This window comes from Jaculus jaculus, chromosome 19 (genome assembly GCF_020740685.1).
Source record: "Jaculus jaculus isolate mJacJac1 chromosome 19, mJacJac1.mat.Y.cur, whole genome shotgun sequence".
Classification (NCBI taxonomy): Eukaryota; Metazoa; Chordata; class Mammalia; order Rodentia; family Dipodidae; genus Jaculus; species Jaculus jaculus.
Genome location: NC_059120.1, coordinates 37,895,680 through 37,920,775, shown reverse-complemented (window position 1 = coordinate 37,920,775; position 25,096 = coordinate 37,895,680). Strand labels below are relative to the sequence as shown.

General features: G+C 44.6%; 1 pseudogene; it reads right to left on the bottom strand.

Moving 5' to 3' along the window:
• Positions 1 to 1,554: 1,554 nt before the first annotated feature.
• LOC101614810 lies at positions 1,555 to 17,058 on the bottom strand (annotated as a pseudogene).
• Positions 17,059 to 25,096: the final 8,038 nt, after the last annotated feature.

The following is a 25,096-nucleotide window of genomic DNA, read 5'->3' as shown; positions in this document are numbered from 1 at the left end:
CTGGGATTTAAAAATTCTGTTTTAAAATATTTTTATTCATGCTGGGCCTGGCGGCACATGTCTTTAATCCCAGGATTTGGAAGGGAGAGGTAGAAGGATCACCATGAGTTCAAGGCCACTGTGGTAGTGTGAATAGATGGCCCACAATATATTCAGTTCTTTATTATTTGCAGATTGCATTTGCAGTTACCTGGCTGGAGGCAATATCACTGGGTGGCTCTTAAGGTGTGGTGGTGGGTTTCAGATTTCAATCTAAAGATATGCACAGTGTGCCTAGCTGGAGTTCCTGAAGTGTGTTGTGCTGTGTGGCTTTTGGCTTATACTTCTCTCTCTGCTTGGTCCTGTGAAGGCAGGCCAGCTTCTTCTGCCATTTATGGAACTTCTCCTGGATCTGTAGGCTTCAATAAATATACCTTCCTCCATAACTGTGTCTGGTCTGAAAGTTCATCTCAGTAAACCTGAAGCTGTCTGCTACAGCTGCCCTAAGACTACACAGTGAATTCCACATCAGCCTGTACTAGAGTGAAATTCTCCCTCAAAAAATAAATTTTTTTAAAATTTGTTTGCAAGCAGAGAGAGATAGAAAGGAGGGGGGGGGGGAAGGGAGGGAGGGAGGGAGGGAGAATGGGTACACTAAGGCTTCCTACCACTGTAAACAAACTCCAGATGCATTCACCACTATGCATCTGGCTTTATGTGGGTAGTGGAAAATTTAACCCAGATCATTAAGCTTTGCAGGCAAGTGCCTTAACCACTAAGCCATCTCTCCAGCCTGATGCTAGGATTTTCATTGGTATTGCATTTAATCTGTATATTGCTTTTGGTAGAATTGCCTTTTTTTTTTTTTTTTTTTTTGGTTTTTCTAGGTAGGGTCTTACTGTAGCCCAGGCTGACCTGGAATTCACTATGTAGTCTCAGGGTGGCCTTGAACTCATGGTGATCCTCCTACCTCTGCCTCCCAAGTGCTGAGATTAAAGGCATGAGCCACCACGCCCAGCACTCCTTTTTTTTTTTTTTTTTTGAATGCATCCTAGTAATGGATGTTTTAGTGGAATGTTTCTAATCCAAAGCATAAGTAACCACAAAGTTAAATCAGAAAAAATCTTATTATGTTTTGGTTTGTTTTGAGGTAGGGTTTCACTGTAGTCCAGGCTGATCTGGAATTCACTATGTAGTCTCAGGATGGCCTCAAACTCATGGTGATCCTCCTACCTCTGCCTCCCAAGTGCTGGGTTTAAAAGCGTGAGCCACCACACCCGGCTCAGAAAAGAACTTTTGAATGGCATGTTATAATGAACTGGCCAACAGTGATCATCAACTAGTACTACTTACAATGATCAGCACATGCAAGAGACTGAGAAAGTAACCCTATGCTGTCTACTTGCCAGACATGAGCCATGTTTAATTCTTTCTATCGGCACTAGTCTTCCCACACACGTTACTTTTTACTTGGAAGAAACAGCTCTTCCTTCTTCACATTCGGAGCAAAGTATAGCAACTTCAGTAGAGATAATCACAATGTTATGTTAGGAAGGCTTATTCCTCAAAATGTAGTTAAAGGATGTCCAAATCTTGAGCATGATCAACCTCAATGGCTTTCTTGACATCTAACTTGGCTTCCCCGTGGCCTTGCTATGGTTCATCCAGAGAGGTCAAGGCCTCGTTTGTTTCATTTGCAAAAGTCTTTCATACTGTATCCTCCTCCTCGTGAAAATTCAGACTTTTTGTAACTTGTTTCACTTTTTTTCTCTCTCTCCAATAGCTGTGTTCTCTTTCTGGCAGCTTTTTTACTTTAGTATTCCTTTTGATTTTCAATGTAGAAAATGTCCTTAATCTGTTCTTCACTGATAATTTCAACAGATTCAGGAAAGCTCTACCTGGTGCTCTCTGACTACCATTCATTATAAAAAGTACGCCATTCTGTTCGACTTCCACGGTTTCCATCAGAAGTTCAATTGCCTTTTTGTTCCCGATTCTTCTCACTACTCAGGCTATCAGATCTTTCCTGTAACCTGAAAGAAATTTCATCAGCCACTTTCTCTTGAGAATTTTCCTCTGATCTCAAATCAACCTTTATAGTTCACTTCTAGTCTGTCCCCTAGACTGTCCTTGACGAGGTGTTTCTGTTTGAGATGCCCTTGCCTATTCTCTTCTTCATTTGATTTTTGGTTTTCTGTCACCAAGCGTATATTCACCTAGCTCTTTGTCTAATTCTTATTTTTTAATTTTTTTGTTTATTTTTATTTATTTGAGAGCAACAGGCAGAGCGAGAAAGGCAGAGAGAGAGAGTGAGAGAGAATGAGCACGCCAGGGCCCCCTTGTGCATCTGACTAACGTGGGTCCTGGGGAATTGAGCCTCGAACCGGAGTCCTTAGGCTTCACAGGCAAGCGCTTAACTGCTAAGCCATCTCTCCAGCCCTGTCTAATTCTTCTGTACACTCTTGATATTCCCTCTTAAGTTTCTTGGCAAGCATATAGTTTCAGGATTCAGATTGCCTGCTTTTGTCAATATCGCCCTCCATCCCCAAGATGCCATGCTCAGTGGCTACTGTATCTTGATTTTGTTCCTGCAGCATAGCACCCCATATGTTGTTCCTCTTCTTTTCTCCAGCAGCAGCTGGTTTCAGAATGTTCTGGCCAAACTGGAAAGGCTCTGGTTTGGGGGAATTAAGGCATTCCTGCCTCTTGTGTTTCCAAAGAGAGCAATCTTCATTTGAATCAGAAAAACTCTCTTGCCCTGAATCCACACTTGAACAGTCTTATGTGACACGGGCAGGGGCTGCTGCTGTTCTCTGGGATAGCCTCTAGCGTCTTCCGCTCCTGCTGCTTTCAGAACTTGCAGCCGTCTATTGCTGGGTACCACCTCCATGTTGGAATCCAGGTCTGAAAGCTGCTCATCTTCCATATCACCAGCTCCCAGCGACACCTAGAACTGCCATTTTCACAATATGAGCATGGAAGGTCTTTCCGCCTTCCCATGTCTTCTTCAGTTTCTTTCTTGAGTGTTTTCTTGTCTTCCTTATATAGGTCTTTCTCTTCTTTGGTTAGTGCTATTCCAAGGTATATTGATTTTTTTTGTGTGACTACTTTAAAAAGGACAGTCTCACTGATGTCTTTTTCTGTATATTTGTCTTTTGCACATAGGAAGGCTATTGATTTTTGTGAATTTTTTTTTATCCTGCCATTTTTCTGAAGGAATTTATCACCTTTAGAAGTTTTAGGTAGAGTCTTTTGGGTCACTTATGTACAGTGTCATGTAATTTACAAATAGGGCTAGTTTGACTGCTTTCTTTCCAATTTATATCCCTTTTCTTTCTTTCTCCTGTCTTACTGCTTGGGCTAGGAGGTCTAGTACTGTGTTGAAGAGCAGTGGTGAGAGTGGGCACCCCTTGTCTTGTTCTCAGTCTTTTTTTTTTTTTTTTTTTTTTTGGTTTTTCGAGGTAGGGTCTCACTCTGGCTCAGGCTGACCTGGAATTCACTATGTAGTCTCAGGGTGGCCTCGAACTCTCAGCGATCCTCCTACCTCTGCCTCCCGAGTGCTGGGATTAAAGGCGTGCGCCACCACGCCCGGCTTGTTCTCAGTCTTAATGGGAACTCCTTGAGTTTTTTCCCATTAAGTTTGATTTGAGCTTTGTATATAGCCTTTATTGTGTTAAGATATAATCCCTCCATGCCTAGCCTCTCCAGTTTTGATCATGAAGTGGTATTGTAATTTTTGTTTTGTTTTGTATTGTTTTTGTCATTCAAGGTAGGGTCTCACTCTGGTCCAGGCTGACCTGGAATTCACTATGTAGTCTCAGGGTGGCCTCGAACTCACAGTGATCCTCCTACCTCTGCCTCCAGAGTGCTGGGATTAAAGGTGTGCACCACCACCCCTGGCTCATGAAGTGGTATTGAATTTTGTTGAAGGCCTTCTCTGCATTGACTGAAATGATCATATGGTTCTTGTGCTTAGGATTACTTATGTGGAGCTGGGCATAGAGCTTGGGCTAGAGTGAGACCCTACCTCAAAAAAACAAAACAAAACAACAACAACAACAAAAAAAAAAAAAAAAAAAAAGGAAAGAAAAGAAAAGAAAAAAATACTTATGTGAGGCTGGAGAGGTGGCTTAGTGGTTAAGGCGTTTGCCTGCAAAAGCCTAAGGACTGTGATTAGATTCCTCAGTACCTACATAAGCCAGATATACAAGGGGGTGCATACATCTGGAGTACTTTTGCAGTGGCTAAAGGCCCTGACATGACCATTTACACACATACTGAATCTCAAATAAATTTTTAAAAATTAAGATTATTTATGTGGTACATTATGTTAATTGATTTCCACATGTTGAGCCATCCCTGTATCCTTGAGATGAAGCCTACTTGATTGAGGTAGATAATGCTTTTAAAGGGTTGAACTCAGTTTGCAAGGATTTTGTTAAGATTTTTGCATCCAAGTTCATCAGGAATATAAGCCTATAGTTTTCTTTTTTGTTGTATCTCTGTCTGGCTTTGGTATTGGGGTGATGCTAGCTTTATAGAAAGATTTGGAGAGAATTCCCTGTTCTCCAATTATATTAAAAAGTTTGAAAAAAAAAAAAAGTTTGAAGCCAGGCATGGTGGCACACACCTTTAATCCCAGCACTTGGGAGGCAGAGGTAGGAGGATCACCGTGAGTTCGAGGCCACCCTGAGACTCCATAGTGAATTCCAGGAGAGCCTGAGCTACAGTGAGACCCTACCTTGAAAAACCAAAAAACAAAAAAAAAAAAGTTTGATAAACTAGGTGTGGTGGCATACAGCTTTAATTCCAGCCCTCAGGAGGCAGAGGTAGGAGGATTGCTGTGAGTTCAAGGTCACCCTGAGAATACAGAGTGAATTCCAGGTCAGCCTGGTACTACAGTGAGACCCTACCTCAAAACACACACACAAAAAAACAACAAACAAAAAGCTTGATTAAAAAAAAAAATGGTTTAAGCCAGGCCTGGTGGTGCATGCCTTTAATCCCAGCATTCGGGAGGCAGAGCTAGGAGAATTGTGAGTTTGAGGCCACCCTGAGAGTACATAATGAATTCCAGATCAGCCTGTGTTAGAGTGAGACCCTACCTTAAAAAAAACAAAACAAGAGCCGGGCGTGGTGGCGCACACCTTTAATCCCAGCACTTGGGAGGCAGAGGTAGGAGGATCACTGGAGAGTTCAAGGCCACCCTGAGACTACATAGTTAATTCCAGGTCAGCCTGTACCAGAGTGAGACCCTACCTCGAAAAACCAAAAACAAAAAATGTTTAAATTCTTCAATGAAGATTTGGTAGAATTTGGCTGAGAATCCATCAGGTCCTGGACCTTTTCTTTTGGGTAATGTTTTTGATTACATTTTCAGTCTTGGTGGTTGCAAAAGGTTTGCTTAGGAGATTTATCTGCTCTGAGTTTAGTTTAGGCAGGTAGAATGTGTCTAGGACTTCATCCATTTATTGCAGGTTTTCCAATGTTGTGAAGTTTTGAAAATGTCCCAATGATTCTTCCAATTTCATTGGTGTCTGTTATGACCTCTCCTTCATTTTTAATTTTGTTGAGACTCCTGTTTTTTTTTGTTTGATCAAATATTCAGGGGTTTATCAATCTTGTTTATTTTTTCAAAGAATCAGCTCTTTGTTTTGACAATTTTCTTAACTGTTTTCTTAGTTTCCAATTCATTAATTTTAGGTCCCTGATCTTAATTATTTTTTTTCCATCTGGAACTCAGGGTTGGATTGTTCTTGTTTTCCCAATGCCTTTATTTTGTTATGAAATCTAAGGACTCAGGTTTGATTCCCCAGTACCTACATAAGCCAGATGCACAAGGAGGTACATGTGTCTGGAGTTCATATACAGTGGCTGCAGGATCTGACATTCCCACTCTCTATCTCTTCCTCTCTCTCTCTCCCTCCCTCTGTCTTTCTCAAATAAATAAGTAATTGTTTTGTTTTGTTTTTACTGGTAGGGTCTCACTCTGGCCCAGGCTGACATGGAACATACTATGTATTCTCAGGATAGCCTCAAACTCATGGCAATCCTCCTACCTCTGCCTCTCAAGTGCTGGGATTAAACCCCACAGTAATTTTTTTTAAGTAATTTTTTGTTCATTTTTTATTTATTTGAAGTGACAGAGAGAGAGGGAGAGAAAGAGACAGATAGAGAGGGAATGGGCATGCCAGGGCTTCCAGCCACTGCAAACAAACTCCAGACACTTGTGCCCCCTTGTGCATCTGGCTAACGTGGGTCCTGGGGAATCAAGCCTTGAACCAGGGTCCTTAGGCTTCACAGGCAAGCACTTAACCACTGAACCATCTCTCCAGCCCCCCACAGTAATTTTTTAAAGGTTTTTTTTTTTTTTTAAAGCCAGGCATAGTGGTATATGACTTTAATCCCAGCATTTAGGAAGCAGAGGTAGAAAGATCATTGTGAGTTGGAGACCAGCCTGAGACTGCATATTCCAGGTCAGCCTGGGGTAGAGTGAAACCCTACCTTGAAAAAACAAACAAAGGGGGAAGGGCTTAGATGGCAGTTTGTTGGACATACTACATGTATTTAATCAGACAACAGCAGGCATTAGTCCCTGAGGGCTCATGATTGCCCCAGCCATAGCCATTTGACCAAGTTTTCAGTATCAGGGAAGTATTCCCTCTCATGGAGCAGGCCTCCAGTCCAATTAGAGAGCAGTTGGTTTCCCCCATAACAGACATGCCACTATTGCATCAGCCCCAATATTTGTTAAAAAAGAAAATTTTCCCCAAAGGAGTGATGATAAAGGTATATTTATGGCATGGGTACATGGGAAAATGTACCTGAGTAACATGGGGACGGATGATACATATTCTGGACTGAGCTGCCTCTGTCCCTCAAATGAAGACACTGAGAAAGATAAAAATTGAATTTGAGGCTGGAGAGATGGCTCAGTGGTTAAAGGCACTTGCCTGCCAAGCCTGACTGCTGAGACTTGGGTACCGAGAACCTACATAAAGCCAGAGAGGCACATGTGTCTGGAGCTCACCTGCATGGCAGGAGGCCCTGGTGTGCCCATTATGTCTCGCTCTCTCATAAATAGCAAATAAATAAGGTTGAAATATTGAACTGTAGCAAGGCACAGTGGCACATGCCTTTAATCCCAGCACTTGGGAGGCAGAGGCACAGGCGCACTCCACATGTCTGGTGGGAAACCCCCTGCAGACACATGGTCCCCAGATATCTAGTGGTGGCCTACCTGATGGACTGGGCTCCCCCTGAGGATTAGGGAGCCATCAATCCTAGTCCTGTTAAAGTGGAAAAGGCCCTGACAAAATTGGAGGGAGGAATCCCACTGACCCATTGGGAGACAACCAGGGTATGGCTGTTTCTGTTTGTATTGAAACAAGTCCAACAGGATGGCCAAGAGTTGCAGGAGCCACTGCTGGCACTGTGGGCAAAGGAGCTGGAACTGAAGGACACTAGGAGGCTGAGAGCAAGTTGCAAGGGCCACCCTTAGAAGAGGACTTTGAGGGAGATGCCATCACAGGAGGTCTGACCCCAGCCAGAGGTTGAAGAAGGAACAGGTCCTGGGCTGAATCCAAGGAGCCAAATCACCTGGCAAACAGCACATATGGCCATGGAATTGTAAGCGCTGACCCAAAATGCAAACAGCAGCTGGGGGAGACGATTCTTACCTAGCTACTGCATTTATGGGGTGATGAAGCTGATAATACACAGCTGACCCCTGAAGAAACAGCAAAGATGGCCAGGATTACTAATATCCCATCCTTAAGAGATATATTACAGGAAGTGTACCCTATAGCTCCTGATGCACAGACGCAGTCCTTGGCAACTGGCCGATGTCAGCTATAGGAGTACTCTGGGAGAATGCTGACGGCGTGTTGGAATAGGGCGGTAATGGACCTGGTGCAATGGATCCAGGAGATGGACATGCGGCTGAATTATAGGAGCCCAGATGAGGAAAGGTTTACCTCTCGGATGAAGGATATGATGTTGGTGTCTGGGCCCTCTGGGACATTTGTGTCACTTTTGGCACTCTTAGCTCCATCTTTAATGCTGTGGTGGCCACAGCCCTGGCCCATCTGAGATGTGTCAAAGTCAAAGATGTCAAAGGCAAGCAGGTATGGCCAATCAAATGTGTGGCCCAGAACCACAAAAGGGGAAGAAAGATGGAAAACCAGTAATTAGATTCCCCAAGGTACAGGCAGGTGAACAGACAAAAGTGATTTGCAGGCAGTTATGGTTTGACCTTTTGGCTGCTGGACATGATGAGGCCAAACTGGATGGCCAGCCGTTGCATGTGCTGTTGGCCTTATGGAAGGAATTGTCTCCCAAACAGCAGTGTGCCCCACTGCCCACATTTCTACAAGCACGACAGGTAAATCTGGCTGGCTGCCTTCCCGACTAGGGCACTGGCCAAGGCATTCAGACTATGGGGAACCTTAGTGACCACAGGCCTTGTGGAATTGACTATTGGACTCTACAGAACGCCCAAAGGGGTAACTGTACTTGTTGACATTGTTGCAGACACTACCTTTATCTTTGGAAATCCTTCCAAATTTAGCAGCCCGGTGGTCACTGTAAAAGGATATGGGGGACAGAAGATAAAGGCCAGGCAAATCCCTTTGACTTTAGAACTAGGATGACTCCCACCTCATTGCTACACTGTGTGCGTGTCACCCATAGCTGATTACATCCTGGGAGTGGGTGTCCTGCAAGGCTTGCAATTTACCACAGTGGGAGGGGACTCTCACCTCCATGAAAATGGTGGTGCAGGCATCCACCCCATGCCCCGGGGCAATTACCACAGATCTCCCAACTGGTGACTGCAAGGCAATATTGACTGCCAGGAGGACATGCAGAAAGTGGGGCTACCATTCTGAACTGGAAGCAGCAGGTATCATCAGGCCTGTCCCTAGCCTCTGCACCTCCACAGAATGACCTGTCCAGAAGCCTGATGATTCCTGGAGAGCAATTGTGGGTTACTGAGGACCGAACAGTCACACCACCGATGCACCCTCCAGTACTGGATATCACAAGCATCGTGGGCCACTTGACCCACGAACTGGAAACTTATTATGTCCTGGATTTAACTAATGCCCTTTTTTTTCCCACTGACATTGCACCTAGAGCCACGATCAATTCGCTTTTACGTGGGCAGACAGACAGTGGACTTCAGTCGTCCTCCCCCAAGGCTAGCTACATAGTCTCACAATATGTCATGGTCTGGTAGCCCAGGACCTGGCCGGTGGGAGCACCCAACATCCGCTCATGTACCTCATTCTGTTGATGACATAATGCTTACTTCTGCTTCTCCCATCAGCCTATTCAACACGGTGGGTGGTGACTGCCAAGATCCTGGTTGTCTGTCAAGTTCTTAGGTGTTATCTGGTCATAGCCTGAGGCCAGTACAGACATACTCAGGCAGGAAACTGTGAAACAATTGCAGGTTTCTTTGTGGGCTTTGTTGGGGTACCCCATTTAGATCAGACAGTACAGCCCTGATACCACCTGACAAAGAAGGGGGAGTCTTGGGGGACATAGAAGCTTCATTCAAGGCAGCCAAATGCTTTGTGGTCCAGACACAAACTTTAATGGTAGTAGAGCCACATGACCCCTTCCAACGAAGTGTCCATGTAGTTGGGGGCTATGGCTGTCCCAAGGGAGGAAGCCAGTCCCTATAGGATTCTGCTCTCAACTATGGAAGGGGATGAAGAACTGATAGGCAACTGGCTGTGGTCTGTGCAGCAGTGCAGTCTGTCACTAGACACTAACCTGTGAGGTACAGACCTCTATCCAGTTGAGGGTGGCATCCAAACACTGAGGACTAACCCTTCTTCAGGAATTGCTCGAGCCCCCACCTTGACTAAGTGGGGTCCTTACTTCAACCAACTGGCATATTTGTCCTCTAGTCCACGGCCCAAGAGTTGCAGGTAGTACTTGGACCTGTGACATATGTCACTAAGGATGAGGGCCAGAATGATCTATGTCCCGAAAAAAATCACAAACCCCAGGCCCATATATACAGGGTTTGGGGACCCCCTCCCCAGGAGGCCTGGGATATGGATGGTTCCTGCAAAGGGAACCCATCCACTTGGGTGGCAGTTACTTCTAGTCTTCTACAGAAACTTTTTGGCATGAGTTGGGATAAGGATGGTCCAGTCAATGGGCAGAGTTATGAGCTATCAGGAAGATGCCCCAGTGGAAATATATATGGCTAGCTGGGCCGTGTATCGTGGTTTGACCCTGTGGCTGCCCCAGTGAGCTTCCTAGGGCTGTGAAATAGGGAGACAACTCTTGTGGGGCAAAAGATATGTGGTAGAAATTATGGGAGATAGGTCCCCCAGAAGGAGACTCCCATTTACCATGTTTCAGGGTGCAAACCCAACCTGTCCTCTGGTTATGATGCAGCAGACGCTCTGGCACAGGTGCAGGTTATTCAACTCCCAATAGGACCCTGGTGACATGGGAAAACGGGCAAGCTGGAATCAAGACTCTGCGGCACGTTGCAGGAGAACGGGGACCACAGCTCATGGCGGAGGGTGCAAGATTAGTTGTGTCACGAGGTCCATGGTGTGCAGGGCAGAGGCCCCACCCAGAGCACAGGATGACCATGTGAAACAAGCTTTGGAGCCCTCTCTGCCTGGCAGACGGGCCATGTCGCTCCCGCTGTCCTCTGCTACTGGTTTGAGGTCCCTCCTCACTGTAGTCCATGCAGCCACCAGATGAGGCTTTGCCTATCCCATTGCTATGCCAGCCCAGTCTACAACCGTCCAAGCCTTACATTATGGGATGCGATGGAGGTCCAAAATGACTGAAGTTTGGCCTTTGTTGGGAAGGACACCCAATCATGGGCCAAGAAACACGGTAGCCAATGGATGTTACGTGTGCCCTATGGGCCCCAGGAAGTAGGTGTGGCTGAAAGCTTTAATGGTCTCGTGAAAATGAAACTTCACACTCCAGCACCCACAGGGTGAGGTTGGCAGCTATTAAATGAACAAGCCGGGAAGATAGAAAGGGTCTCCTGGACAGGTTGTTCTGTGGGTATGTCTGTTGGGTCGTTTTGAAACCAACCAGAGAAGCTGCTATGCAGGTAGGAGAGAACCATTTCATATTATTGGCCCCCACAGCACTGAGTGCTGGTATTATTAGAACCATGGAGGGCAGGACTAGCCCATAATAGACACTTATGCCCCAATATTATGACATGGCCAATAGAAGCAGGTGAGAATTACCAACAACCAGTTCTGCTGTTCTAAAACACACTATGGCCGGGTGTGGTGGCGCACGCCTTTAATCCCAGCACTTGGGAGGCAGAGGTAGGAGGATTGCCATGAGTTCAAGGCCACCCTGAGATGACAGAGTTAATTCCAGGTCAGCCTAGACCAGAGTGAGACCCTACCTCGAAAAACAAAAACAAACAAACAAAAAAATAAAGCACACTGTGCAGCTGGAGAGACGGCTTAGTGGTTAAGCGCTTGCCTGTGAAGCCTAAGGATGCCAGTTCGAGGATTCCCCAGGACCCACATTAGCCAGATGCACAAGGGGACACATGCTTCTGGAGTTCGTTTGCAGTGGCTGGAAGCCCTGGTGCACCCATTCTCTCTCTCTCTACCTCTTTCTCTGTCTGTCACTCTCAAATAAAAATAAACAAAAAAAGCCCTGCACTGTGGTGGCTCCTGCTTGGCCAATACCTCCCCTGCTGGTGGAAGACGTCCCCCTCTACTATCATACGAGGGGCGAAAGTATGGTGCCATCAGCTGGGATAAAAGCTATTTCTGCATACATCCTAACACAAGACAAAACACGTGGCATGCGTATTGCCTAATGGCAAAGATTTACCTTTAGTGGTATCCATAACGGCTCTCATTCCAACTAGGATAGCCCAGGCCAATGTTTAGTCTCTTGGGCTCACACTTTTGCACAGGTCCACAATGTAACTTGATGCTGCATCTGTACAGAGCTTCCCCCATGCCGCAGGAGGACTATCATGGCCCATAGCCCCAGTCACTTCTGACAACTGGATTGCTTAGCAGTGATGGAACACAAATCTTGCTGGTGATGGGACCAAAGAGGCAGTGGATTGAAGCCTTCTTATTGAAGAACCATGACAATGCCTCCCCATTGGGCCATGTGGTATACAATGTGTGGGGATGGATGGAAGCCCTCCATTGGGCCATGTGGTATACAATGTGTGGGGATGGATGGAAGCCCTCCATTGGGACATGCAGTATACAATGTGTGGGGATGGATGGAAGCCCTCCATTGGGACATGCAGTATACAATGTGTGGGGATGGATGGAAGCCCCCCATTGGGACTTACAGTATACAATGGGTGGGGATAGATGGAAGGCCCCCATTGGGACATGCAGTATACAATGGGTGGGGATAGATGGAAGCCCCTCCTTCGTTCAAACATGTGGTGAACAATGGGTGAGAATGGATGGAAAGTCTTTATGTATGATGAGCAGGCATTGACCACTGTGTATGGAACAGCACTAGAGGGACAGTCGTCATTGGGAGGTAGAGTGGATGCCAGTCATGTTCTGTAATGTCACAACGCAGAATAAAAGAACACACAGTGGAATGCTGCCCACTTACAGGTACTAAACCCACCAGCTCACTTCCCCCAGGCCGTATTGGGGTATGTGGCAGATTTGGATGGCCCTACTCCCCCACTCAGCAGACAGAATGATGTACTTGGGGACATCCATCCATACCCGAGCGAGTCCTAACCACTCTCTCATTATGGCCGCATAATTGGGATGTTGTGATACACTATTGGCAGCAAAGCCACGATCAAGCTGCTTGTGCCACCTGGTGGTTTCATCAGACGGTTATGAAGGATTCCGGAACCAGATGGACGCCATGACAGGCTTCAGAGTCCTCAGTAGGCCGAAGTTTCTGTTTCCCGGCAAGGTCTAAGTTTTTATTTTCTGGTAAGGGTGGGTTTCAGTTGCTGGAAAAACCACAAACTGCTTACGCCATACATTCCTGTAGTCATAGATAAGTTTAATTCCCCTAGCCCCTGCCTGCCAACTTTGCCTGCCAAAATCCTAAGCCAATCAGAAGAGTACAAGTGCAGTTACTGTTTAAATCAACCAATCATGTACCCGTCCCCTTCTTTGTTCAAATCCCTGTAAAAGCCCTGCCCTCCTGCTGCTTGGGGCTCTTGTACGGATCCACTGCGCTGGTGAAGTCAAGAGACCGAGCTTAAGCCCGAAATAAAGCTCCTTGCCCTTGCATACGTGTGTGGTTCTCCTTGGTGGTCACTGGGGGCGCCGAGAACTGGGCATAGCAGTTATATTTGTCCCTGGGGTAGGCACAATAGCCATAGAATTACAAGTGGAAACCTCTGCCCAACATGTGACCCAGTCATTGGGGATATAAGTTGGCACGTACTTGGTGGAGGTAGTGTGGGATGGCTTTAGACTCCCTCTCCGCTGCGCTTGCTTCTATCGCCCTCAGCATGGGGTAGAATGTAGAGGCTTGACCTGGCCAAGCATCCAGACTGGCTCTTGCTGGGCATGGTAGCGCACACCTTTAATCCCAGCACTCAGGAGGCAGGGATAGGAGGATGGCCACGAGTTCGAGGCCACCCTGAGACTACATAATGAATTCCAGGTTTGCCTGGGTTAGAGGGAGACCCTACCTAAAAAAAGAAAAAAAGAAAAGAAAAATGGGATAGTTGTTAACTAAATAAGTCATGCATTGCACTCCTGCACAGGTGTCTGCCGTCTACCGATGTCGGCTCCAGGCTTTCCAGCGGGGTCACCTCCTCCCCAGGTTCAGCCTGGCGGACTCTGCTGACTCCCGACGGCAGGATGCAGGCTCAGGAGTCCTACCAGCTGGGCAGGTGTGGAACCAGACAAGTGCTCAGTCCTCAAGGCCAGACACAGGCTGGAGAGTCAAGGGACTTGGTGGCCTCTCAGTCAAGGACAAATGAATGGGAAGTAGCACACACATGGTTGTGAGCAGCCAGGGAAGAAGGACACACTCGAGGGCAGCAGGACAAAGGGAGACGAGTCCTGGTGTTCTCCTGGAGCCGCCTTGAACATGGCCCTCAGCGGACGGGAGGAGGGACTTCCTTGTTCGGTTAATCTTGCCTCAAGATGTGCTCACACACGTTCTCTCTCTCTCTCTCTCTCTCTCTCTCTCTCTCTCTCTCTCTCTCTCCCACACACACACACACACACACACACACACACACACACACCACCCCCATGCCTCTCACTGCATTCCTTTTTTAAAAAATATTTTGTTTATTTTTATTTATTTATTTGAGAGTGACAGATAGACAGAGAGAGAATGGGCGCGCCAGGGCCTCCAGCCACTGCAAATGAACACCTGATGTGTACACCCCCTTGTACATCTGGCTAACATGGGTCCTGGGGAATCGAGTCTCGAATTGGGGTCCTTAGGCATCACAGGCAAGCGCTTAACTGCTAAGCCATCTCTCCAGCCCTTCATTACTATTCTGATTAAACTGACAACAGAATTTAACATTCACAGTCTCCTCTAACTCTTAGAAATTATGCTAGAGTTGTGTTGGTCAATGAACAAAACAAAGACTTCCATGCTAGCCATCCTGAATCACAGGCTCTACCACGAGTGGGAATTGTAAGGAAAGTGAAATATAAAAGCAAAGGAAAACACTGGGCTTGATCTCAACAGACAGAGACTTTATTGACGCACAGCGGGGGCTGCAACTTTCCTGTGGGATGGGAGCCAAAGCACTGAGCTAAACTAGGGTTCAAGCTTATAAGGAGGATCCTAAGAAAAACAGACCAGACCAGAGGCAGGTCCAAGGGACGTAGATAAGGAACTGTATTTATTTGTGTCCTTGTTCAGAATAAGATTTTTTCAGCAAAATTGTCTAGGGAGGATATCCCAGATGATTTCTGTTCCTTCAAGGCTTTCTGAGTTAAGGGAAGTTTGCAAAGGGAGTTGTCAGGCTTGTCTGGGACTGAATTGTCTCCGATGTTTCTTCAAGGCCTTTTAGTCTTAGGAATAGTCATTAACCCTTTAGTTCCCTCTGGTTTTCAGGGAGAGTCATGAATCCTTAAATACTTGAGCTGAAGAGGATTTCAAGATCACAGCTTCAAAAGTTCCCTGGAAGAAATAATTTGTGACATTACATAGTACACTTTTCCATCCAAGAATGTTGACTGGAGAGAAATCCAAGGCCTTGAAACTGTGTACTCCATTGATAGCATGAGAAAATAAATGGATACCTCATTGAACAAGGGAGGACCTGCCGTGGAGAGGAGAAAGGCAATAGACTTCTCTCCATCAATGAAGACAACAGCTCACAATACGACTTGTGTTTGACCAAAAGGCCCAAGGGATAAGAAGTTACAATTACTTACTACAATCTAGACTAATTTATGATATGATAATCTGTTGTGCTTTGAATGAAATGTGATTCCCATAGGTCCAGCTGGTGGCTGTTTGGGAAGGTTGTGGAACCTTAGGAGGTGGAGCCCTGCTGGAGGAAGTGGGTCACTGGGGACAGGCCTTGAGGCTTTGTAGACCAGCCCTGCTCCTGTTTGCCCTCTGCTTCCTGACTGGAAATACAATGTGGCCAGCTCTACTCCTGCTCCAGCCTGCCATTCCTTTCCTACCATGATGGGCTCTCTGCCCTCTGGACTTACAGCTCAAAATAATCACTTCCCTTCCTAAGATGGTGTGGTGGTTTGAATAGATGGCCCCCAATATATTCAGTGTTTTACTTGTTTGTAGTTTGCACCTGCAGCCACCTGGCTAGAGGCAGTGTCACTGGGTGGATCTTAAGGTGTGGTGGTGGGTTTCAGATTTCAATCTAAAGATATGCAAAGTGTGCCTAGCTGGAGTTCCTGATGTGTGCTGTGCTGTGTGGCTTTAGGCTTGTGCTTCTCTCTCTCTCTCTGCTTGGTCCTGTGAAGGCAGGCCAGCTTCTTCTGCCATTTATGGAACTTCCCCTGGATCTGTAAGCTTCAATAAATATCCCTTCCTCCATAACTGTGCCTGGTCTGGAAGTTTACCTCAATGAACCTGGAGCTGTCTGCTACAGATGGTTCTGGCTGGCCTCGAACTCATGGCAATCCTCCTACCCTGCCTTCCAAGTGCTGGGATTAAAGGTGGGTGCCACCATGCCCTTCCTGTTTAGTAAAATTATTATGCCAATTCTTGTCTGGTAAATCCTTTTACACCTAGGCCTTGAGCTCATTGTTCCTGACAGGACACTTACCAAACATGAAAAACCTGAAAAGCTGCTGCCATCAGACTGTCTTCCACTGTTGGCTGCATTACAGATAATTCCTGTGCCCTTGCTTTGTAAGTGGAGAATATCACTATGCATTTTGAAACATTGTATAAATTTGGCTTGTGCAGATTTTGACTCATTGTATGTTTCCATAGAAATTGTATAAGTATTCAAAACTGTCATCAGGTAGTGTTGAGATCAGGCTGGGACCTGCACAAAGTAGCGTGTAAAACTGGCTTTTGAGACCGCTTTGCCCGGAGAGACTCCATTTTACAAGCAGAATTGGACTCCATTTTGAGGATGGAGGAGGACTCTGACCTGGAGGTTACATGACATATGAATGGCATCTGTCTGGCACCACTCATGTGGCACAAACTGATAAATGGCATATTCCTAGGAATCGAAAGGGTGCCACTGTATCAGTTTATCAAAGTTAATTGGGACTATATAGATATTCTAAATTTTTATCAGAAACAACAACAACAACAAAAACAGGCTTGAGAACTTATCAAACAAACCAGATCAAAGAAAGGGTGTAACTCTCACAGCAGGAGCCCATAGAGAGCGCACTTTTATGGAAACCCCACCCTCTGTCATCTCACTGACTACCCCGTGTGTGGGCTGTTCTGTCCCAGGCTCCATCACCAGGCTACCCAGGCTACGTAGCCTACCCAAACTGCCGTCCGTCCATCCTCCCGTTCTTTAGTCTGGGCATGTTGTCCATCCTTCTGCCTGTTCAGCTCCTTTGACAGGCCTCCAGAGAGACCGTATTTGCATTTCTGTCTCTTGCATCTCTTGTCCACCTTTGCCCTGTAATTGTTGGCGGTCATTCTGTAACCTACATATATACACATATATAGACAGATTTCCTGTGTGATATGTAATACATGATTTGAGAGTTAATATTAGCAATTGAGACCAGAATAAAAGAACCTGTGTTTCAGGCCTAAGGAGATGATTCACTGGTTAAAGGCACTTGCTTGCAAAGCCTGCTGGCCCAGGTTCAATTCCCCAGTACCCACATAAAGCCAGATGTATAAACTGGCACTTATGTCTGGAATTCGCTTGCAGTGGCAAGAGGCCCTGATGTGCCATTCTCTCTTCCCCTTTCACTCTGAAATAAATAAAAATATTTAAAAATAAACAACATGTGTTTGGCTTAGCCAAAGGACTATCACGGAAAGTGGGACCACTGGCAAATTCCAGCTAAAGAAACCACTGTATCTTGTGGATTTATATTATTCAATAAATGCTGACATCGTAGAAAGACAAAAATGCATTGGTGTGTATTTCTGAAATAGTGCACTTACAATGTGTGTGTGTGCCCAGATAGATGGCATGAATGAAGGGGGTAACACTGTTCTGAAATCCACTATGGAGTCTCAGGCTGGCCTTGAACTCACGGCAATCCTCCTACCTCTGCTTCCTGAGTGCTGGGATTAAGGGGGTGTGCCACCATAACTGGCTGTCATGTTTTCAAGCCTGGGTCTCTGCTCCCCACAGGACTGGAGTTATAAATGTGTGTGACTATACTCAGATATTTGTGTGGGTGCTAGGAAATTGACTATGGGGGGCCTCAGGCCCACTTAGGCCCTCATGCTTGCATGGGAAATAGTCTTACCTGTTGAGTAATCATTCTATCTCACAACATGTAATCTGAAAAGCTGCAGCTCTTTTTTTTTTTTTTTTTTTAATATTGCATTTATTTGCCAGAACAAAGAGAGGGAGCAAAAAAGAATGGATGTACCAGGGCCTCTAGCCACTGCAAATGAACTCCAGATGCTTGCGCCACCTTGTGCATTTGGCTTTATGTGGACACAGGGGAACAGAACCGAAGTCGTTAGGCATTGCAGGCAAGCACCTTAACCACTGAGGCATCTCTCCAGCCCATCTTTTTTGTTTTGTTTTTCTGAGGTAGGGTCTCACTCTAGCCCAGGCTGACCTGGAATTCACTATGTAGTCTCAGGGTAGCCTGGAAATCACAGCAATCCTCCTACCTCTGCCTCCCAAGCGCGGGGATGAAAGGTGTGCACCACGAAACCCAGATTTCTAGCCCATTGTTTTAAAACAGATTTTTATTATTTGCAAGCAGAGGGAGAAAGAGAGGGAATATGAATGAATGAGAATGGACACACCAGGGCCTCTAGACCCTGCAAATGAATGCTTGTAGCAATTTGTGCATCTGGCTTTATGTGGGAACTTGGAAATCAAATCTGGGCCTTGAGGTTTTTTGTAAGCAAGTGCCTTCAACCACCAAGCAATCTCTTCAGACCCATAAAAAGCTATTTATCTCTTCATGAAGTTCAAGCTGCTGAATGTAATTGCTATAAAACAAGGAGTTAAGGTCCATGGCGAATTAAATCAGTGTCTCTTAAGAGAGGTAAAGAGGTGGAAAAGAGCCAAATTAGGAATCCCCAAGAAAGGTCAAAGCCTATTGATGTTACCCAAAAGCTATTGAAGAGGATGCAATGTTACCCTTTTTGGAATAGAGATTTCTTTTTAAAAAAAATTTCTGTAAATTTTTACAAAAAATAAACTGTAAATAACTACTAGAGAGCGAGCAAGAGAGAGAGAGAAATTGTGGGCCTCCTGCCATTGCAAATGATCCCCAGATGCACGCACCACATTATGTGTCTGGCTTTACATGGGTAACAGCCCCCAGGGACAGATATTTCTAAACAAGTGTCCTTTACCGCTGAGCAACTTCCCCTACCCCAAATTTATTTTTTTTCTTTTTCTTGTTCTTAATGTATGTATGTATGTGTGTGTGTGTGTGTGTATATATATATATATATATATATATATATATATATATATATATATATAGAGAGAGAGAGAGAGAGAGAGAGAGAGAGAGAGAGAGAAAGAAAGAAAGAAAGAAAGAAAACGAAAACGAAAAAGAAAAAAAGAAAAAGATATATATATTGGGGGGGGAGCGGAGGGTGGGTAGGGTCTCACTGTAGCCCAGGCTGACCTGAAACTCACTCTGTAGTCACAGGCTGGTCTTGAGCTCACAGTAATCCTCCTACTTCTGCCTCCCAAGTGTTGGGATTAAAAGCATGTGCCACCCTGCTCCAAATTCTTTTTTTTTTTTTTAATTTAATGATTAGGGAGAAGAGAGAGAATGGACAACAAGGGCCTCTTGCCACTGCAAACACAGTCAAACCAAGAAACAGTATTATGTTCCCCCACCTCCCTGGCTGGGGGAGGGGGAATCCAACTTGCGTGCATCCCTGTGACCCAAGGAAGAGAGGTAGGCAGGCAGAGCAGAGCCAGAAAAGCCGAGCTTGGCCAGGTATGAGTCCTCAGCAGGGAGAAAACAGGCGCCTTTGTAGACAAGGGAAAGACCAGATTGGTTTGTAGAGAACAGGGGTGGATCCTAAAGCCACTCTTTGGGCCATCTATCCAGGTAGTGCTCTAGAGTATGGACAGTAGGGGGCGCTAGAGATCACTCCTGATCAGACATTATTTTCATTTCTGCCAAGAATTCTGTTGTGTCAGAGGGAGGTGTCATGTAGGGGTGGCATCTCCTGGTTCTGTCTTTGGGACTCAGTCTCTAATTAAAACTGCCTAAAAACGCTAGCTTTCTCCTATCTTCCTTCAATAGGAGCTTGATTGACCAAAACTGTAATATAAGGTTTAGTGAAGGACATAGACTGTGTCCAGTAATGCAGTGACTACACTAAGACTTTGATTTGGACAGATAATGTTAAGGTTTGTGGGGCTTGAGAAGGAATAATTAGTTGAGCTAATTGAGTCAGGGATGGAATTTCTTGAAGTAAATGAGAATAAATCATAATATAGATATGCTATATATAATCTGAATCAATAAAAACTGGGCAAACACAAATTCCTTTTATAGTTCAACTAGACTTTCCTAAAATTAAACCAAATCACCCTATAGGGAGAGGCCTCTACAGGCAGAAGATAGCCCATCGCAATAAGGTTATAAATACCTTTGCAAGGGGAGGGGAGGCTCTATGACCACTTGGGAACTTTTTTATTTTTATTTTTTATTTTTACTTTCTTTTTTATCTTTTTTTTGGTTTTTCAAGGAAGGGTCTCACTCTAGCCCAGGCTGACCAGGAATTCACCATGTAGTCTCAGGGTGGCCTTGAACTCACAGTGATCCTACCTCTGCCTCCTGAGTGCTGGGATTAAAGGCATGTGCACCAGAATTCTTTAAAAATACATATATATATATATATTATAAATTATACATATATATTATATATAAATATATATTATATATATATTATATTTATATATACATTTATTTATTTATTTATATTATATATATAAATTTATGTATTTTTATATATAATATATTTATATATATTTATTTATTTATAAATTTATATATATTTTATGTTATATATTTATATTTATTTATTTATAAATTTATATATTTTATATATAATATATTTTTATTTATTTATAAATTTATATATTTGTATGTTATATAATATACAATATTTTTTATTTTTTATTTTTTAATTTTTATTAACATTTTCCATGATTATAAAATATATCCCATGGTAATTCCTTCCCTCCCCACCCCCACACTTTCCCATTTGAAATTCCATTCTCCATCATATTACCTCCCCATTACAATCATTGTAATTACATATATACAATATCAACCTATTAAGTATCCTCCTCCCTTCCTTTCTCTACCCTTTATGTCTCCTTTTTACCTTACTGGCCTCTGCTACTAAGTATTTTCATTCTCAGGCAGAAGCCCAGTCATCTGTAGGTAGGATCCACATATGAGAACATGTGGCGCTTGGCTTTCTGGGCCTGGGTTACCTCACTTAGTATAATACTTTCCAGGTCCATCCATTTTTCTGCAAATTTCATAACTTTCATTTTTCTTTACCGCTGAGTAGAACTCCATTGTATAAATGTGCCACATCTTCATTATCCACTCATCTGTTGAGGAACATCTAGGCTGGTTCCATTTCCCAGCTATTATAAATTGAGCAGCAATAAACATGGTTGAGCATGTACTTCTAAGGAAATGAGATGAGTCCTTTGGATATATGCCTAGGAGTGCTATAGCTGGGTCATATGGTAGATCAATCTCTAGCTGTTTTAGGAACCTCCACACTGTTTTCCACAATGGCTGGACCAGATTGCATTCCCACCAGCAGTGTAGAAGGGTTCCTTTTTTTCCACATCCCCGCCAACATTTATGATCATTTGTTTTCATGATGGTGGCCAATCTGACAGGAGTGAGATGGAATCTCAATGTAGTTTTAATCTGCATTTCCCTGATGACTATTTATATATATATATATATATATATATATATATACACACACACACACACACACACACACACACACACACACACAGTTTATTCAGTTTATTTGAGATAGAGAATGGGTGCACCAGGGCTTCTAGCCACTGCAAATGAACTCCAGACTGGCTTACTATCTACTGGGGAATTGAACCTGGGTCCTTGGGCTTTAGCTGCCCTTAACCACTAAGCTATCTCCAGTCCCACAAGGCATTCTTTATCAAATTTAGATCAGCATTGATTTTACCAGTGAAAGCCTTTTTACATTTAGGACATATTTTATGGGGGAAGTTTTTACAGATTGAAATGGGCTAGGATCTTTATGGTTTTTAAAAATATTTTTACTGGGCAAGAGAGATGGCTTAGCAGTTAAGTTGCTTGCCTGTAAAGCTGAAGGGTGCAGGCTTGATTTCCTAGATCCCATGTAAGCCAGCTGTGTAACATGGTGCTAATGTAACGGGGAAACTGGGGTTCTGGGTGCTTCCTGGAACCCCAAGCCCTGAGTTCATATCTGCAAACTAACCAAAGAATTGGCAATTCCAGATGCAGGGGAATGATTTTTAAAATACCAGGCCCGGGTAGGGGGAAGAGAGGGTATTACCATGGGATATTTTTTATAATCATGGAAAATGTTAATAAAATTTGTGAAAAGAAAAATAAATAAATAAAATGTACCCTTAAAAAAAAAATACCAGGGGCTGGAGAGATGGCTTAGCAGTTAAGTGCTGCCTGTGAAGCCTAAGGATCCTGGTTCAAGGCTCGATTCCCCAGGACCCACGTTAGCCAAATGCACAAGGGGGCACATACATCTGGAGTTCGTCTGCAGTGGGTGGAGGCCCTGGTGAGCCCATTCTCTCTATCTCTGCCTCTTTCTTTCTATCTGTCTGTAAAATAAATAAAATAACAACAAAAAAAATTAAAAAAAAAATACCAGGCCCAGCAGAGGGAAAAGCTTACCCACAGCTGGAAGCTCCCAAGTGATGAGAGAAACAGAAAGGGGGGAGGGGGCTAATGGAGGGAACCTGACCTCTCCTAGCAAAAGTATTTATAACCTTAGGATGTTGGGCTGTCTTTGGCCCAGGTGAACCAGAGGGCCAGCTGGTTGGTTAGGGCTAGGGGCTGTCTCTGGAAGAGATTAGCTCTGGCACCAAGTTCCAGGGGCTGAACTTGACCAACCACAATGTTTAAATCCTATGAAAGACCTCCCTCCTAGGAAGGGTCCTGACTGTTTGGAAAAACAGGCAAAAGATAAGAATTTAGATCATCTTGGATTTCTGGAAAGTGCAAACTTTCCTGCCCTTTTTACCTTAGAGGTCCAGTCACCCTAACTCTACCCCTCTTCACTAAGGGTCCAGGAAAGTCTTTGAACCCCAAACCCTAGGTTCATTTCTAATTTTAATCAAAGAATTTAATTAAAAAACTGAGGAGGATAATTATTAAGTTATTATATTTATTTAGGGAAGTAGAGCCAAGGAAAAGCACCCACAAGGCTAGAGAGGGGAGAGGAGGAGGAGGGAGGGAGGGAGGGAGGGAGAGAGAGGCAGAGGCTGCCTTCCCCTTGCAAAGGTATTTATAACTTTTTAGTGGAGGTAGACTGTCTTTTGGGTGAACCAGAGGGCCAGCTGGTTGGTTAGGGCTAGGGGCCGTCTCAGGAAGAGATTAGCCCTGGCACCAAGTTCCAGGGAATGAACTTGACCAACCACAAAGTTTAAATCCTATGAAAGACCTCCCTCCTAGGAGGGTTCCTGTTGCAGTCAGGTTTGCATTTCTGGCAAAAATCACCTGACCAAGAGCAGCTTGGGGGTGGGGGGGAAGGTTTATTTTGGCTTACAGGCTCAACACGGAAGCTCCATGATGGCAAGGAGCAGAGGGTAGACATCACCCCCTGGTCCACAAAAGGTGAACAACAGGAACAGGAGAGTGTACCAAACACTGGTAAAGAGGAGCTGGCTATAACACTCATAATCCTGCCCCTAACAATACACCGCCTCCAGGAGGCTCTAATTCCAATTGCCATCAGCTGGGGAACCTAGCATCCAGAACACCTAAGTTTATAGGGGACACCTGAATCAAACCACCACATTCTGCCCCTGGCCCCCATAAACTAATAACTATATATGATGTAAAATGCAATGTATTTATCAACTTTAAAAGTCTTCATAGGGGCTAGAGAGATGGCTTAGCGGTTAAGCACTTGCCTGTGAAGCCTAAGGACCCCGGTTCAAGGCTCAATTCCCCAGGACCCACGTTAGCCAGATGCACAAGGGAGCACATGTGTCTGGAGTTTATTTCCAGTGGCTGGAGGCCCTGGTGCACCCATTCCCTCCCCCCTCTTTCTCTCTCGCTGTCTGTTGCTTTCAAATAAATAAATAAATAAAAATTAAAAATAAATAAAGAATAAAAGTCCTCATAGTTTTTATCAATCCCAATGATGTCCTGGCCAACGGGGAGTTGAACAAGGACACAAGGGGAAATTAACCTGAATGAGAAAAGGCAAACAGACACAAGAAGGAGACCATGCTAGATGTTTGTCAAGGCCTCAGAGTTTTTATTTTTTACACAGTGGTTATATAGGGGAAGAAAAGTGGGGGAATAAGCTGGCTGACGTGATTTAGGGCTTTGGAATTGTCAGGAAACCTCGAGAGGATGTAATTAGGTGTTCATCTAATCTTGCCTCAATGGCTTAACATCCTGACTGCACCAGGCTTCACATCCTGACCATAAACTGGCCTTTTGCAAAAGATAAGATTCTGTAAGCAGTCTGCTGACTGACGTTCCAGAAGTACCTAACAGAAAGCTGGATGGACCATATTTCTGAGTAATGAGTCAGCTTATGAGCAGGCCCAGGCAAAATGGAGGGGCTTTTGCTCTATGGCTCCTGACTCAATGATGTTCAAACATCCCCATAGTCCAAGATCTTTTAACTGAGCCAAAAAAACAAAAAATAACCTCAAAAATCCCATAATGGGGGCTGGAGAGATGGCTTAGTAGTTAAGCGTTTGCCTGTGAAGCCTAAGGACCTGGGTTCTGTTCGATTCCCCAGGACCTACGTTAGCAAGATGCACAAGGGGGTACACGCATCTGGAGTTCATTTGCAGTGGCTGGAGGTCCTACTGCACCCATTTTCTCTCTCTGCCTCTTTCTCTGTCACTCTCACATAAATAAATTTAAATATACATATACATATATATATTAAAAAACCCATAATTGCCAGGCGTGGTGGCACACGCCTTTAACCCCAGCACTCGGGAGGCAGAGGTAGGAGGATCACCATGAGTTCAAGGCCACCCTGAGACTACAGAGTTAATTCCAGGTCAGCCTGGACCAGAGTGAGACCCTACCTCAAAAAACCAAAAAAACCCATAATGGCACAGAATAAACATTCACACTGCAAAAGATAGCACTGGGCATAGCAAAGAAACATTCAGCCAATACAAGATTTCAAACAACCAGGGCAAACATCAAACTCTGTAGCTTCAAGTCCAACAACTCTAGCCAGTGACAAATCTCCAAGTCCGATAATTCTAACCACCAACAAGTCTCTGGAGTTCCAAATCCAGCCCTCC